The sequence below is a fragment of the Camelus dromedarius genome, chromosome 36, assembly GCF_036321535.1.
Source record: "Camelus dromedarius isolate mCamDro1 chromosome 36, mCamDro1.pat, whole genome shotgun sequence".
Taxonomy (NCBI): domain Eukaryota; kingdom Metazoa; phylum Chordata; class Mammalia; order Artiodactyla; family Camelidae; genus Camelus; species Camelus dromedarius.
Genome location: NC_087471.1, coordinates 7,910,707 through 7,926,231, shown reverse-complemented (window position 1 = coordinate 7,926,231; position 15,525 = coordinate 7,910,707). Strand labels below are relative to the sequence as shown.

Here is a 15,525-nt window from a genome sequence, read left to right as displayed (position 1 = left end):
TTCTCCATGCCGAGCACTGCGCTGGGTGCTGGGGACAAAAGGTCACAGTCTTCTCCCTTGAGAACTTCATGGGAGAGACACAGGGAACAAACTATTACACTGTGATGTGGTTAGCACTATAATAAGGGTTTTACAACACTTATTATCATCTTAATCTGTTAGCTACTAGTTTTATTCCCTTACTGCGATTTTTAAAGATTTTTGAAGTGTTTTTCATTTCAAGGTAATTTTGGATTGTGGTATGTGTCCCATCAAAAACAAAAACAAAAGAGGGGATATAGCTCAGTGGTAGAGTGCATGCCTAACATGCATAAGGTCCTGGGTTCAAGCCCCAGTACCTCCATTAAATAAAGAGATGAATAAACTTAATTACTCCTCGCCAAAAAACTGTAACAAAAACAAAAAGTTGAGATGGGCTTAGCAGTGACAGCATGAAATCAGATTGATATTTGAGAGACTTCCAGGTCCAAATACTCTTGTACCTGTTATGTCTTTTAAGCTTCGTAAAGTTACGATTATTCCAATTTTACTAATGAGGAAACTGAGGTCAGAAGTAGATTAAGGAATTTGCCCAAAGTTGTACCATTAAAGGATAGTGTAGTTTGGTTTTGAACATGGGTATCTTTGATGGCAAACCCGAGTCTTTTCTACTGAGCAGTTTGGCCACGCCACTGTGAGTCACACTATCCTCAAGGATTCGAAACTATAGCCTTCACCATGACTGTGAGTTTCTGGAGCAAAGGCACAATGCCAGGAATGAAGAAAAACAAGTAGGAGAAAGACCCACTACTTGCGCTTGGAAAACTCACAGCTTCATGGGGAAGAGAGGTCTCCATCTAAATGTTTATGAACCATAAACCTTCATCCAAACTGACATACTTTCAGACCAATGCTGTAGCCCGAGGAGAGAATAATTGTCTTGAGTTAAGAGGATTGGTTGGTTTGAAGGGAGCAGAAGGAGGAGGAATTGGATGGAAGTGGTCAAAAGGTACAAACTTCCAGTTATAAGACAAATAATTACTAGAGATGTAATATACAACATGATTAATATCATTAACACTGCTGTATGGTATGTATGAAAATTGCTAAGAAAGTAAGTCCTAAGAGTTCTCATCACAACAGAAAAAATATTCTTTTTTTCTTATTTTGTAGCTGCATGAGATGATGGATGTTCCATAATCTTATTGTGATAATCATTTCATGATGTATGTAAGTCACTATGCTGTACACTTTAAACTTATACAGTGCTGTATGTCAGTTACAGCTGAATAAAACTGGAGGGGAAAAAAAGAAGATTGGTTGGTTTGAAGGATGAGAGGGTGGTTTGGGAGGAGAGGGGAAGCATGGAGCTGGTGGTGCTGGGAGGGCCAGCATGGTTAGGTGGCTGGATCGTGATGTACATAGGAGTTTATGTGGGAGGTAAGGCTGGGAAGTTAAGTTGGTGGCGTATTATGGAGATTTTTCAAGGCCATATCCAGGAGTCTGAACTTTCTTTGTTAAGTATAAAAGTTTTTTTTTAACAGAAAAATGACGTGAACCGATCTGTGATGCAGAAGAATGAAAGTTAACAGTATGCAAGAAAAATTAGACTGAGGAACCCTTGAAGCAGGGAAATCAATTAGGGGACCACCGTGAAAGTCTGCCTGCAAGGAACTGATGGCCTAGACTCGGGAGATGGCCATGGACACCGACTGGACAGAGACAGGTTTGAGAGATGTTGTGGACTTGGACTCAACATGGTTTGATCTAATAGGTTTGCTGAAGGATAGAGGGAGAAAAATAGAGCTGTCTAGCCCAGGGTGAGTTTTCAGGCAATGAATGGAAGTGGGGGGATGGGGGTGGGGCACGTGAGAAAGAGCATTTGATGGGTGAAGATAAGGAGTTCAGCTCTGAGGTGTGGAGTTTGAAACTATGTATGTGAGATGCCTATAAACTAGTTGGAAAATACAGTCAGGAGATTGGGAGAAATATCCGAGCCACAGATGTATATTTAGGAGTCATCTCTAGAGGTTGTCATTAAAGCTAAGGGAGGTTCGTTGGAAGAAGAGGACCAAGAAAGCCTAAATTTAAGGAATTATTAGGGAAAGAAACCAGGGGAAAAAACTGAGAAGTAGAGATGTAGGTGAGGGTGTAGGCAGCATGAAAACCAAAGGAAAGAGTTTCTAAGAAGAGATGGTCAATAGTTCGTACCGTAGAAAATTTGAGAAGATATGAGTTGAATGCCATTCATTAATATGTTGAGTGTCATGATTAGGAAAACTTTGAGATGATGGATCTATAAACAATAGTTCAAAGCATTTCAAAGAGGAGGTAATTCAGTCATAATCCAGCAAGTCAAGTACAACTGAGGGGAGAGTATGGGGCAGCTGGTCTTCAGAGTCCAGCAAGTGGGCTGTGATCATCTTGGATGGACCGGTCTTCCCATAACAAAGTGGACCTACCACCATGCTAGGGTTAATGGTGAGAACTCTAGGGGAAAAAGAACGGTCAAGCGTATGGTAGACGGTAGGGACAAAGCAGTAGCTTTGCAGAAACTGGGCCAGGAATGTGGGAAAGGTGAGGTCGGTGGAGAAATTGACTGTTGGTCCAGTTGGTGCCAAGAATCTCTAATCACCTAGACCTGGGGGTGGGGTAGGGGCTGATGGTCCAGAACTACAGAGGGGGACTTACAGTCAAACTAAAGGAGCTTGAGCCTCAGGGCTGTTCCCTTTCAAGACCCTGTGGGGGCCCTACCGAAGCATTCAAGGTCCTCCACTTGAGTAAAATTTTCAAAATTAAGACATCTTGAAAAGCTATAGTTGATTTGGACTGCTGCCCATTCCATTGGTCTGGCCCCCTGTCATATTTCCCCTCCCGTTGGTGGTGTTGGAACGGCCATGGGCATTTTGGGATCCAGTTAAAGGGAACTTGATTTTCAGCATTAATGGGATTGAATCTGGGTTTAGTGGGATATATTTCTTTGGCTCACAATCACTTTCAAGTCTACTTACGTCATTGCTGGCCATCCAAGTGTGGTGACATGAAGGTATGGGGCCAGAGGACTTATGATACAAATGTGTCCCACCACACCCAGCCCCAAAGCATGGGGAGGACGGAAGAGAAACAAGCCTTGAAATGTGGAATCAAAATTAAGCCTGGGAAATTCTGCCAAATTCTATTGTTCATATGAAAGAAATATCATAAAGGACTTTTAAAATTCAATAATTTTATGAAATTTTAATTTTAATAATTTTATTGAATGTATTTATTGGAATTATCATAATAAACAAATATTTCAAAGAAATGCTAGGAAAAAAGAGGGATTTACCTTTCCATTCTCTCCAGAAATTATATTACAAAATCATCAGGTGAAGAAGGGATCAAAGACAATGAAGTGAAAAATTAGGAAAAATGTAGTACAGAAGACCACTAGGCAGCAAATTGATAAAAATATTACATTGCATTTTCTGGATTTTTTGATTAGCTTTCCTAGGTGTATCAGCTTTAAAAAGCTGCTATTTGTTGTGATTTATTTTCTTATTTGAATTAAATATTCATTTTATATCCAATTTTAATTCTGTACTTTTTCTCCATCACATGTACAAAATGTGACGTTCTGAATCCCTTAATTTATGTAAGCTTGAGAGTCCATGAAACCTGGGTCTGTCCCTCTTAGATCCTTACATATTTATGGTACCAAGAATATTACTGGTTGTGAAAAAAGCTTTGTGTGTCTAAACAAAGAAGAAAATCTGGGGTATTCAAATAAGTGGGCTCTATTCTACTGTAACCTCTTTACTTGATAACACAGAGAGATGCAAATCTCTGTCTGATTCATCCTGCATGGCAATGAAGCATGACTGAGAATGAATTCTAAATGCTTTAATAGGCAATTTTTTTGGAGCAAAGGTGCACTTTGCATAAGTGCACAATAAATATTTGCTGATTTGAGGAAAGATGGTATGTAAATACATAGTCCATATTGAAAAAGATAGAAACTTTTTTCATCTAATGGAGGTTGGTAGCTGGTAGATAAAATCATCATTGTTCCAGGAGATCTTTTCCTCCTTTCTCATCACCTAGCCTCTTCTCCTCTTATTAGAGATTAAATACCTTCTACTGGTATGCTCTAGGGGAAAAGATGGACCCAGACAATGGGGCAGAAGAGATTACAACACGCATTCATTCATCAGACTGTTATTGAATGTCTACTGAAGCTAGCATGACCTGGGTCAGAACTTGGGTGTGCAAATGTGAGCACATCTCTTCTATTTTGTCAATGAATCCTTCAAGATCCAACATGCCCAACTTAGCAGGAAATACAGCTTCTCCCTCTTGAGGCATCTCTGATTTGTCTGAGAGCATTAGACCAGTTCAGCCCCCAAAGCTAAGCTAGCCCTGGTTCTGCCAGGCAGGGAACACAGCGGTGGAATCAGTGTGCTGCTGAGGTTGAACCTCACTTTTGCTATAAAAATTGGTCCCATTCACAACTACGGATGCTCGTCCATCATGCTGAGGATGGTTTGCTTGTCCAGACCTCTCATGAGTGGTAGAAGTGCCTCAAATTTGGACTCCAAATTTAGAGCTTTTTAAATCCACACTTACATGTTTAGGCATCATGACCCCGATGCCAAGGAGGTTGGATCTGGAGGTATGTCACGGCATCCACACCCTTCTGGGAACCAGCTCTCCCCTGGGAACGTAAGTCCCGGCCACCAGTTCAGGTTCTTCTCTCTGTGGGAATGCATCTCTGGGGACTCTTCCACCAGCATCCACTCCATCAGAGAGTTTCCAATAATGTTGAACTTCAAAAACAAAGGAATTGGGGGTCTGAATCCATTTGCTTGCTCCTCAAAGGGCCTTTGAATGCTTTGTTCAGTCATTCATTTGCTTTCCTCTTACCGCCTCCAAACAAGAACCACCACCAAACAGCTCTGTGGGCTGAGGGGCGTTCAGTGGGACTGAGCCCACTCAGCCCACCAGTTAATGTCTTATCACATGTTTAAAAATGTGAGGTTCTGCACCCCCAAGCACCCCATTACATCTACAATAACTCAGACACTATCATTAAGGATAAAGAGGCAACCTGGCCTTCAAGGAGCACACAGTCTATAAATACATAGTTTCAGTGAAGGGTCATACGTGCATATGCTGCTTGCAAAGTGTACGTTGAGTGCTGGGGAACCACAAGGGAGGGGTGCTTAAGTCAACCAGGTGAAGCAGCGGTCTGAGTGACAGACACTGTGCTGAGCTCAGAACTGCCCCTCCTCTTCAAGGCTAGCCCATTATCTTTGAACAATGTTCGCCTCAGCTCGTTTCCTGGAGGCTCCCTAGCAGACCTTCCTGAAAATGGCAGAGGGGTCCCCCCAGGGCTGGGACCAGAGTGAGGCAAATTTTTTTAAGGGAGCACCAAAAGCTTCAGAAACTGAGGCTGATACTTTTAAAAATGAATGGTGGAATACTCTTCAGCCATAAAAACTGACAACATAACGCCATTTGCAGCAACATGGATGCTCCTGGAGAATGTCATTCTAAGTGAAGTAAGCCAGAAAGAGAAAGAAAAATACCATATGAGATCGCTCATATGTGGAATCTAAAACAAAACAAAACATAAATACAAAACAGAAACAGACTCATAGACATAGAATACAAACTTGTGGTTCCCAAGGGGGCAGGGGTAGGAAGGGACAGACTGGGGTTTCAAAATGTACAACAGATAAAGAAGATTATACTGTATAGCACAGGGGAATATATACAAGATCCTGGCGTAGTTCACAGTGAAAAAAATATGACAATGAATATTTGTATGTTTATGTATAACTGAAAAATCGTGCTCTACACTGGAATTTGATACCACATTGTAAAGTGACTATAACTCAATTAAAAAAAATGTTAAAAAAATGAATGGTGAATTATGGCTGCCTGGTTTTATAAATAAAGTTTTATTGGAAATAACATCAGGATTAGGGTAAGGTGAGTGAGGCAGTGTCATGAAAGTAAAGCTTTGGATCTTGTCTTGATTTAAAATTGTGACTTTAGTACATCATGGTGTTTTTTTTTTTTTATTTTGCGTTGTTTTTGTCTAGTTAGTATTTTATATTAAAACATGGTTTCTCTTGATTTCTGACTTGTTGGTGACCCTGTAAATTCTGTGTCCAAAGAGAATGCTTTGCCTGCCTTGTCTTAGCCCTGGGTCCACTGCCATCAGTCTTTCAGACACATTTTGTCACGTCTAAGGCATGGATTAAACACAGCAGAGATGGCTGCTGTACATATAGAATTCCAAGATACAGTAAATTCTATAAATGAAAAGGACAGGCTACTAGGAGAGAAAACAATACTATGTAACGACTTCAGATTTGGTAGTTTGGAAGCCCTCTCTGAGGAAGTGGCATCTGAAATAATCTCAGACTTCTAGAAAAGTTGCAAGAATGACACAAAACTCCAATAAACCCTTCACTCAGATTCAACAACTTTTTTTTTTTAATCTTAAAAATAGTTAATTTATCCCTTGGCCTGTCCATTTTGAGGAATGTCTTTTGACTTCCAGTTGTTACAGATGTAGCAGTCCATGAACATGTGCTACCTCCCACCTCCTTTCTCTCTTCTTTTCCAAAATTTGTTAATTTCATTGTTTATATCTTGTCAGGACACGTACTTTTCACATCCCTTCAAATCATTCTAATGTATAGAATTATTTTACTTTCAGTCTACAGTAAATGTATTCAAAACTTGCTGCCAATCTTTTTCTTCATAATTTTCCCCATTATCTCTTGGTTGGCTGAGATTCATCTTCTGGTACTTTTCTCAAGGAAAGGTTCATAGAATGTGGATATTGTCTGAATTCTTTCCTGTTCAAGACTATCTGTGGTCTTTACAGTTGAAAGATAATTTGGCTGGACAGCAGAATTCTTGAGTAACACTTTTTTTCCTTGGAGATCTTTTAAGCATTGTGCCCCAATCTTCTGGCACCGAGTGTTGCTGCAGAGAAGTTGGAGGCCAGCCTGATTTTTCTCCCCTGTGACTTGATCATTTTGCTTGACAGATTGAACAACTTTTAACATTTTGCCCCGTGTACATTCTCTCTTTCTCTCTCCCTCACTTTCTCCCTCCATACACACACATGCATACGCATTCACCCACACACATATGTTCAAAATAAAGAGTTAAAAGTGAAAGATGGCAGTTACTAGCACATCTTAGAATCGTCACAAGGATAATCAAGTTTGAGTTTGAAGAGTTTGAAGATGAAGGGAAGAGAGGTGATGGACAATGGTCTGGGGTCCAACTGTTTGGGGAGATGAGATGGACAACTTGCCTGGAGGAATTGGGTTCTGGGAAGAGAAGAGACTATTATTTGCAAGAAAAGTGAGAAGAAATGGATGTATGGGCAGGTAGGTCTGTAGACTTAGAAGTGGGAAGGTGAGGAAAGTTTTGTTGGGTGATTTCTATGTTGTAAATTAGGAGTAAAGCAAAGTAGTGCTATGGACTGAATGTTAGTGTCTCCTCTGAGTTCATAAGTTGAAGTTTAAGCCCCAGTGTGATGGTATTAGGAATTGGGACTTTGGGGCAGTGATTAAGTCATGAGAATGGAGCCCTCATGTCAAGATTAGGGCTCTTTAGAAAGAAACAAGAGAGGGGAGGATACAGCTCAAGTGCAGGCCCAGCATGCCCAAGGTCCGGGGTTTAATTCCCACTACCTCCATTAGAACAATAATTAAATAACTAGACCTAATCACCTCCCCCACAAAAGAGAAGAAGAAGGAGAGGAGGAGGAAGAAGAAGAAGAAGAGGAAGAGACAAGAGAGAGCTTGCTTCCTCTCTCTTTCCTCTGTGTTAGGACTGAGCCAGAAGCCAGCCATCTACAAACCAGCAGGAGGGCCCTCACCAGACATGGAATCTACCAGCACCTTGATCTTGGACTTCCCAGCCTCCAGAACTGTAAGAAATTGACATTTGTTATTTAAGCCACCTAGTCTATGGTATTTTTGTTGGAGCAGCCCACACTGACTGAGATAGTTATTAGCTGATGGTGGAGGGAGATGTGGAAGAGATATAAAGTAATTTTTGTGGGGAGGAGGATAAAAGTCACATTATAAAAGCACAGTAACCTGGTTGAGTGGGGCTTGAACGCCCGTTTGAGGTTGCTGATCAAGAATTTAAAGGGCAGCCAATCTGCCAAGAGGTGTGTTTCTCCCACCATGCCCGAGGCACCGGGGTAAGCTGAAATTAAGCTGGACTCCTCCAGGGCTGGAGTGTCACACAAGGACGATGCTGAGTTGGCGGTTGAATTTGAGAGAGTCAATGTCATGTGAACCATGGCACCTGAATAGGACATCCCTGTCACACCCTGTCCTTCCTACAGCTGAATAGCTTGATGATACTCTGAACCAGTTTAACCACCGCCTGGTGTGGGAATGCCTTTTGTAAATTTATGGTCTGGAGGAGGAGTACTTTGAAAGGAAAAGGCTTTCCTGGCAAAGGAAACATTTAATAGAGATCTTTCTCCCTTTTGAGCTTCTCAAGGATGTTTATGTTCATATTTGGAATAAAAAGAATATGATTCCACTTCTCATAAGCATGTAACTGTTTATATCTTTCTTAAAAGAGCTTGGAATATTTCCCAAAGATGATGCTGTACATGTTTATCTACCAATGAGTGAAGAATACGAACTGATAATTTAAAAGTGGGGAAATGGAGCATTGAGATAACTTGCCTGATGTTATCAAGCCAAGAAGCTAGGGGAGATGGGGAAAGAACCCAGACATTCAGCTTTCTAGTTTCTGTTTACCGCTCATGTTTCCATGGAGAGAGATTTAGAGCACTCCAATCAAGCAGATGCGGATCCCACATTCTATTCCTAAAGATACACGTGGACCATGTTCATCAAGGTTTGCAAAGCTTTCTGAGAGCTAGGAATGATTTTGGTGGGGGCGTGAAAGACAAGATAATTTTAGTTCAATTTTGGAAAGCATCCCATCCCACCTTGTTAGAAGCTGAATTCAGTGTCAGTTTGGTGTTGGTTTGTCAGCTGAATTCTCTACCATGTCAGCCCCAATTCTCCAGCAATCCTCCTCTTTTACCCACCCTGTCCTCTCTTTCCTCTTGGTTATGCAAATTTGACCTAGCTCTTCCATCAAAAGACTGTCTTCCAAAAGCTTTTCCCTGAAACTTAGCCATAGTGACCTCTCCCCATAAGTACATTACACTGAATTGCCATTTATGCTTCTTGTTAAAGGGCAAACATCTGCACCCCTCCTAGGATGTGGCTGGAGGTGGGATCTACTCAGTGGTATGCTAAGAAATGCTTAACAACCAGCCCTTTTCTTTTCTTTTTTTTTTTTTTTAAAGCCCTGATATGTAGGATTTGCCATCTTCCATGGTGTAAATATCCTCATCATGACCAATTGCAAACTACCGACATGACATCACTGAACACCGAATTGGGAAGGAATCTGCCCAGCTGGGTGTAGTGAGCTGTTCTGAATTGGCTCCAGCACATCAGTGCTGTGTTAGAGATACATTATGCACCTCTTCAGATTTCCTTGGTCTCCCTTTTCTGTTGGACCCACAGTTGCTTTCTCCATCTCAGCTGCTATCCCTAACTCAGTGCGGGCTGCATGGTTTTAAATCAACTGAGGTTGACAAGATGCCCCTGAAATTGATATTCATAGTCCACTCCACATTCCTAATCCTCTTACTCCATTCTAGTTTTTCTGCAGCACTTAAAACTTTCTTACATCTTAAAAAATTTAATCATTCATTAGATTTATTGTTTTTTTTTTTTAAATCTGTCTCTCCCAAATAGAATACCTCTAGGAGGTCAGGGATTTTTTTCTGACTGTTTTGCTTAATGTTGTACCCCAAATCTTTTCGTGCTTTGAACAGAGGTGGTGCTCAGTTAGTATTTGTTGAATGAATGAATGAATGAATGAATGAGAGCCTATGGATTCTACTCTCTCACTCCCCATCAAGCACCTAGATGGTATAGATAACTTGGACTAAATAAATTCTTGTTAGTTGGTTGACTTCTGAGAAGCTGGAGAGAGAGTCCTTGACAATTAAAGTGGAAACAGTCAGTTGCCATTAGACCCTGGAACCGCTCTCACTGAACAAGCACACGATTCTTCAGCAGGGGAAACCCAGTGCCTTCTCAGCATCAGAGAGCTTGGCAAACAGTTCTTATTCACAGTGCGATTAAAGCATTATGGGAACCCCCACCCCCCAGGAATGGGAGAAAGAATTCATTAAGGTCTCATCAATTTAAATTTGTTTTCAGGAAGCAAAAATCAATCTGTCATCCTTAAAACTCACTCGGGCTTGCACGTTGAACGGTTCAATCCTGCAAAATCCGCCTGCTGCTGAACTGATTAGATCTAGTAATTGGGAATGCTGAATTTGGTTCATGCAACCCTGGCAGAACATCTGAGGACATGCCAGGCTCGCAAGCAGGAGGGCTGTATTTCTCCAGATCAGAGATACAGATGATGAGAGATACCCTCTAATGGATGAAACTTTTCTTGTTTGTAGGTTTTTATATTTATTCCAAGGCAACATTTATTGAAGACCTCCTATTTGCTTAGTGGCTCTACACGCTTGGGAAGGGGGTGGAAATTATGATTCCGGTTTTACAGATGAGGAAAATGAAACTCAAACTGAGCTCTGAAGTGCTTATAGTTACATAATAACCACATCGAAAGCTAGAGGCTTGAAACGGTCGCCACTTATTTACTTCCCAATTTGCTTATCAGCAAATTTATGCTGGGCCAGGATGAGGCTGGGAATCCAGGCTCCAGGAGTTCTCACCCGGACTCTGTTATGCAGCTTGGGTCAGCAGTGGGATATTCTGGCCATTGGCTGGGGGGATGCGGGCCACCCGGGAATACGTTTGTCCTCATCCAACAGGCTAGCACAGGCTTACCCCCGCGGCACCAAGAGGGTTCGGAGAGACTGAGTCTCTTGGAACCCGGACTTAGAACTGGCACAAAGTCACTCTCTACATTCTTTTGGTCAAATCAGATCCTGAGACCATTCCAATTCAGAGAGGTGGGGAAACAGATTCTGTGTCTTGCTGGGGGTTCCCGCAAAGGTACATAATAAGGCAATTCACTCCAGACAGGAGTAAAGAATAAAAAAAATCTGCCATGATGCCTGGCCAGCTGAAGACTTCTGCGGTTATCCTGTCTTAAATGAACTCCCCTTTTCTGAATTTCTAATTTATTTAATGGTCTTTGACACTCCACTTGGTTAACTGCATTGTGACTTTGGCAGCAGTGGATGAATGCTTTGCTGACCACCATCTCAAGCCTTGGGCCACACTGAAAAACTCTTCTTTTTCCTCCTCTTCCTCTCTTTCCCTGTCTTCTTCTGACCACTTGCTTGCTCCTTAGCCACTACATCACGATTTCTAAGAATAATGGCGTTATTACAGAGAGTGGCTGTGGCTGCAGAGAGCTGGCGATCCTCTTAGACCACTTGCAAGATTCTAGCTTCTTGGCATGATTTCCCATAGCCCGTAGTCAACTTACAGTTTAAGTAGAATATTTCTGTATTATATTCAGGTTACATAGGGTTAGGGTGGGTTTGGGACCCACAATAGAAGAGAGTGGGGAGTGGAAAGCAATTCTGAACGACTGGTAAACTTGAGAGTGAATGAACTAAATGCTTTTTCTATTGTTGGAAGCTTGGGATATGGAGTCTGAACTGGATCTGAATTCACACTTAACCACAGCATATTCTTGGGCAAGTTACTAAACGTCTCTGAAACTTAGTTTTCCTGTCTATAAAAAAAGGAAAATAATAGCACCTCTGCAGTTGTTGCAAAGAGTAAATGAAATAAAAATATGTGGCTTTCCTGGCACATATTCAATGTTTCAAAGTGCTTAGTTTCTTTTGTCTCAAGTTATTGCATTTGCCTCAATAGGAACCCCCAAATCCCCAACTTTTCATCTTAGATTCTGCATTAGTTGTTGGAGAAGGATTTGACTCAGAGAAGGGGAAGGTCCTATAGGAGTCTCTGGAAGATAATAATTTAGTGTATTTATAGTTGGGAAGCAACACACCACCCTAGAAATTCTATGTGCAACTCCCCCAGCCTCTAAAGGATGGGGGAAAATGAGGACCCCAGGAAGAAGTGATGAGGCAACACTATTCAAGGAGTTAGTGTCCCTTCTGACTGGGCCTGGTTGACCAGTTCCAGCTCTTCCATACTTGCCTTCAACAGTTGGTAACCTCCTGACCCTGGGTGTTCTGAGAACCATTGTCACCAAGTCTTGGGTACCTCTTGCAGGAATGGGAAAAAGAGGAGGAGGGGAAAGGGAGAGAGAGCCTCAGGAAGGAAAGAGGGCAAACCAAGAATCGCCCCTCTAAAATAGTTGGTATTGGTACCATGTGGCAATCCGCAGTTTACACAGCACCTTCCTATGCATTATTTGAGTTTCCCAGCAATCCAAGAGGAAGGGGATACTGACCTTGCTTTTAAAATGAGGAAACTGATGCTCAAAACACTTCAGTGGCTTTTCCAAGATTGCACGGCTAGTCAATGATGGACAGAGCTTACACTCAGCTCTCCTGATCTCCCACCTGTACAGTCCAGTGCATTGCACATAGGCTGTGAGGGAGAGGTTGGAAAAAGGGCCACGCATATTGTGGTGAGAGTCAACAGTGTCACAGGCCATTCAGAAAGAAGGACAGCTGTTCGTTTGTTACCCTTATACACATTCAACCATTATTTGGTGATTTTTATGGTCTAAAGGTAAGAGGGAGGGGAATAAGCAGGCAATTATAACAGTACAATAATTATAACTTTGAAGCATCTACGTGGTTCTAGGAGAGTAAACTGGGGCAAACACCTATTCTAGCCTGGGGACAGTCAGATAAACTTTCTGGAGGAGGTCTCATCCAAGTTATAAGTTAAAGGACAAGCACGAGATGGTGGGCCAGGTGAGGAGGTTTGAGAAGAATGTACAGGACACAGAGGCCAGAGAAAGCAGAGACTGAAAATAGTGTGAGCTTGGGAGTTGACTCAGGAAAGGAAAGCAAAGTCCACTCTAAATGGCTTTGTAATCCAATTAAGAGCATCGGACTTTAGCCTGAGGGCCATGCGAAGCCCTCAGGGAAATTACATGATTGGATGCGCACCTTGGACCAATCACTCTGGCTGCAGTGTGGAGAATGGATTGGCCAGGGGCAGGACCGGAGGCAGGGAGGTAATCCAGGAAGGAGACGCTGATGGGATGGAACGGGGTGGAAGAGGTGGACTGATTAGAGAGCAATTAGGGGGTAATACAGTAGAGCAGCCAGGCCTTGGTGACTGCTCAGCCACGGGGTAGGGAAATGGGAGAGAACAGCCCCATTGGCCGAGGGAGGACGTGCTGGCCGAGGAGCAGTCTTGTCAGAGTGAGACAGAGGGGGCTGGGGAGATCAGCTCAGGCTGGGAGGTAATAATACTAGACAACACTTAGTCAGTACTTACTGTGGGCCAGGTGCTGTACACGGACTGTCTCATTTAATCCTCACCATCATAACTCACATTTCTGAGCCCTGCCACCATATACCGGGCAGCATGCCAAGGACTTCACATGAATTGACTTACTCACCTTAAGAGCTGAGCTATTTTTATCCACCATTTTACCGATGAGGAGGACTGAGTTTCAGTGAGATTACGTATCCAAGCCCCACAGCTAATCGGTGGCAAAGTTCACGCTAGAACTGGTCTACGGCGGACTGCTTGCTTTCATCCACTTACCACGGTGCCTCCATTGTTGAGCGTTCAGGGCCCGCGGGATATCCAAGACATTATGTCCAGTGAGTAGTGGGAGATCTAAGGCCGAAGCTCAGGCGAGAAACAGAAGCTGGAAATACAGGCGTGTGACTGCTCAGCTTGAGGTGGTATTTAAAGCCATGGATGTGCAGGTGAGGAAGAAAAGAGGAGGGTTGTGGGCAGAACTTTGAGGAAGCTGGACACTCACCGGCCGGTGGACAAGAAGACTGCCTACAGCAGGGGCTGGAAATGTGAAAACGTGGAAGGCTGAGGAGAGGAGACTTCTTAGGGATGTGTGGCCGCCTGTGTCAATGCCGGGAGGACCTGGAGGGAGATGAGGAGGTGAGCAGGTGGCCTCAGCGCCGTGGAGGTGACCTCGGCAAGAGCTGTGTCAGTGCGGTGCTGCGTGCACTCCGGAGGTGAGGTGATGGGAAGTATGGGATGGAGTGAGGAGGGCAGGTCGCTCTGCCGTGGGATCAAGAATTTTCAGTATGGAGAGAAGCAGCATGTTAACCTGAGGAGGACGTGGGCTGAAAGGGGCAGGATTTTCTGCAAGGCGGGGAAGATCTGAGCCTGCGTCTATGCCAGATGGAGTCAGCAGAGGGACACTGAAGACAACAAAAGACAGGTGACTGGAGATGCTGTGAGGTTTCTGAGAGGTGGGTTGGTCAGATCCAGAGTTCAGTTCTTTTTTTTTAATTTTTAAATTATTTAAATTTTTATTTATTTATTTTATTGAAGAATACATGATTTACAATGTTGTGTTAGTTTCTGGAGTACAGCATAGTGATTCAGTTACACATATATATTCTTTTCATATTCTTTATCATTATAGGTTATTACAAGATACTGAAAACAGTTCCCTGTCCTATACAGTAAGAGTTATTTATCTGTTTTATAGATAGTAGTGTCTATCTGCAAATCCCAAACTCCTAATTTATCCCTCCCGCCACCCCCTTCCCCACTTGGTAACCATACGTTTGTTTTCTATGTCTTTGAGTCTGTTCAGATCCTTTTTAAAAGACATCTTCCTTGAGTGTCTACTCCATGGAGGGTCGAGTCTTTGTTAAGGTAACTCTTCACCTCTTCCGCTGTGGCTGAACGGGAGCAGCAAGAACAGGGGCCGAGTGGGAAGGTTTTAGGTGGATGGGGAGGAAGCGGGGACACTGTGCAAGGTCTGGGAGGGGAGGAACCGAGATAGACTGTAGTCTATGGTGTTGAAGGAGGTTTGCGGAGAACAGGTAAAGGTGGAAACAGCCGCTGCAGTGACTGGGAAACGGAAGGGACGCTGGGTGCGCTGCGAGCGCAGGAGACGTAGCACCAGGATGCTCAGGGACCGAGCAGCACTCAGCTGTCTGGGTGATGGAGTCAGGTGGATGGTGCTTCCTCACGCATGCGTGTGGGGCCAGGGGAGGAAGTGTGGTGAATTAAAGCTGAAGCACACTGTGGGGGATTCAGGCAAGGTTAATTGACTGGCTTGTGAGTGTTCCAGGATATCCCTCAGTCCCTGTCACAGAACTAATGCAATTTATCAGTTGTTCATGCCTATAATACGCGCATTGCTGGAGTCTCAGAAACACTGAGGCCCTGCCTGTTACACACAGTATCTGGGTCACACTCATTCAAGGCGCTGAGATTATTTTCTCAGCTAAGGTTAAATTTGAAGTTTATTTGTTTTTCTCACATAAAACATTGTTCTTGCAAAAGTGCAATTTATTCTTCTCATTGTTTGAAAGAATAGGGCTGGAAAACAGACCTCTAAAAACAATTTTCCATTTCTATA

The 15,525-nt window shown here is 43.0% G+C and overlaps 1 non-coding gene across 1 annotated transcript; it reads left to right on the top strand.

Annotated features, from left to right (window-relative positions):
- The first annotated feature begins 271 nt into the window (after positions 1–271).
- Positions 272–343, top strand: TRNAV-AAC (transfer RNA valine (anticodon AAC)). Its single transcript has one exon. It is a non-coding gene; the product is annotated as a tRNA-Val (tRNA).
- The last annotated feature ends 15,182 nt before the right edge of the window (positions 344–15,525 follow it).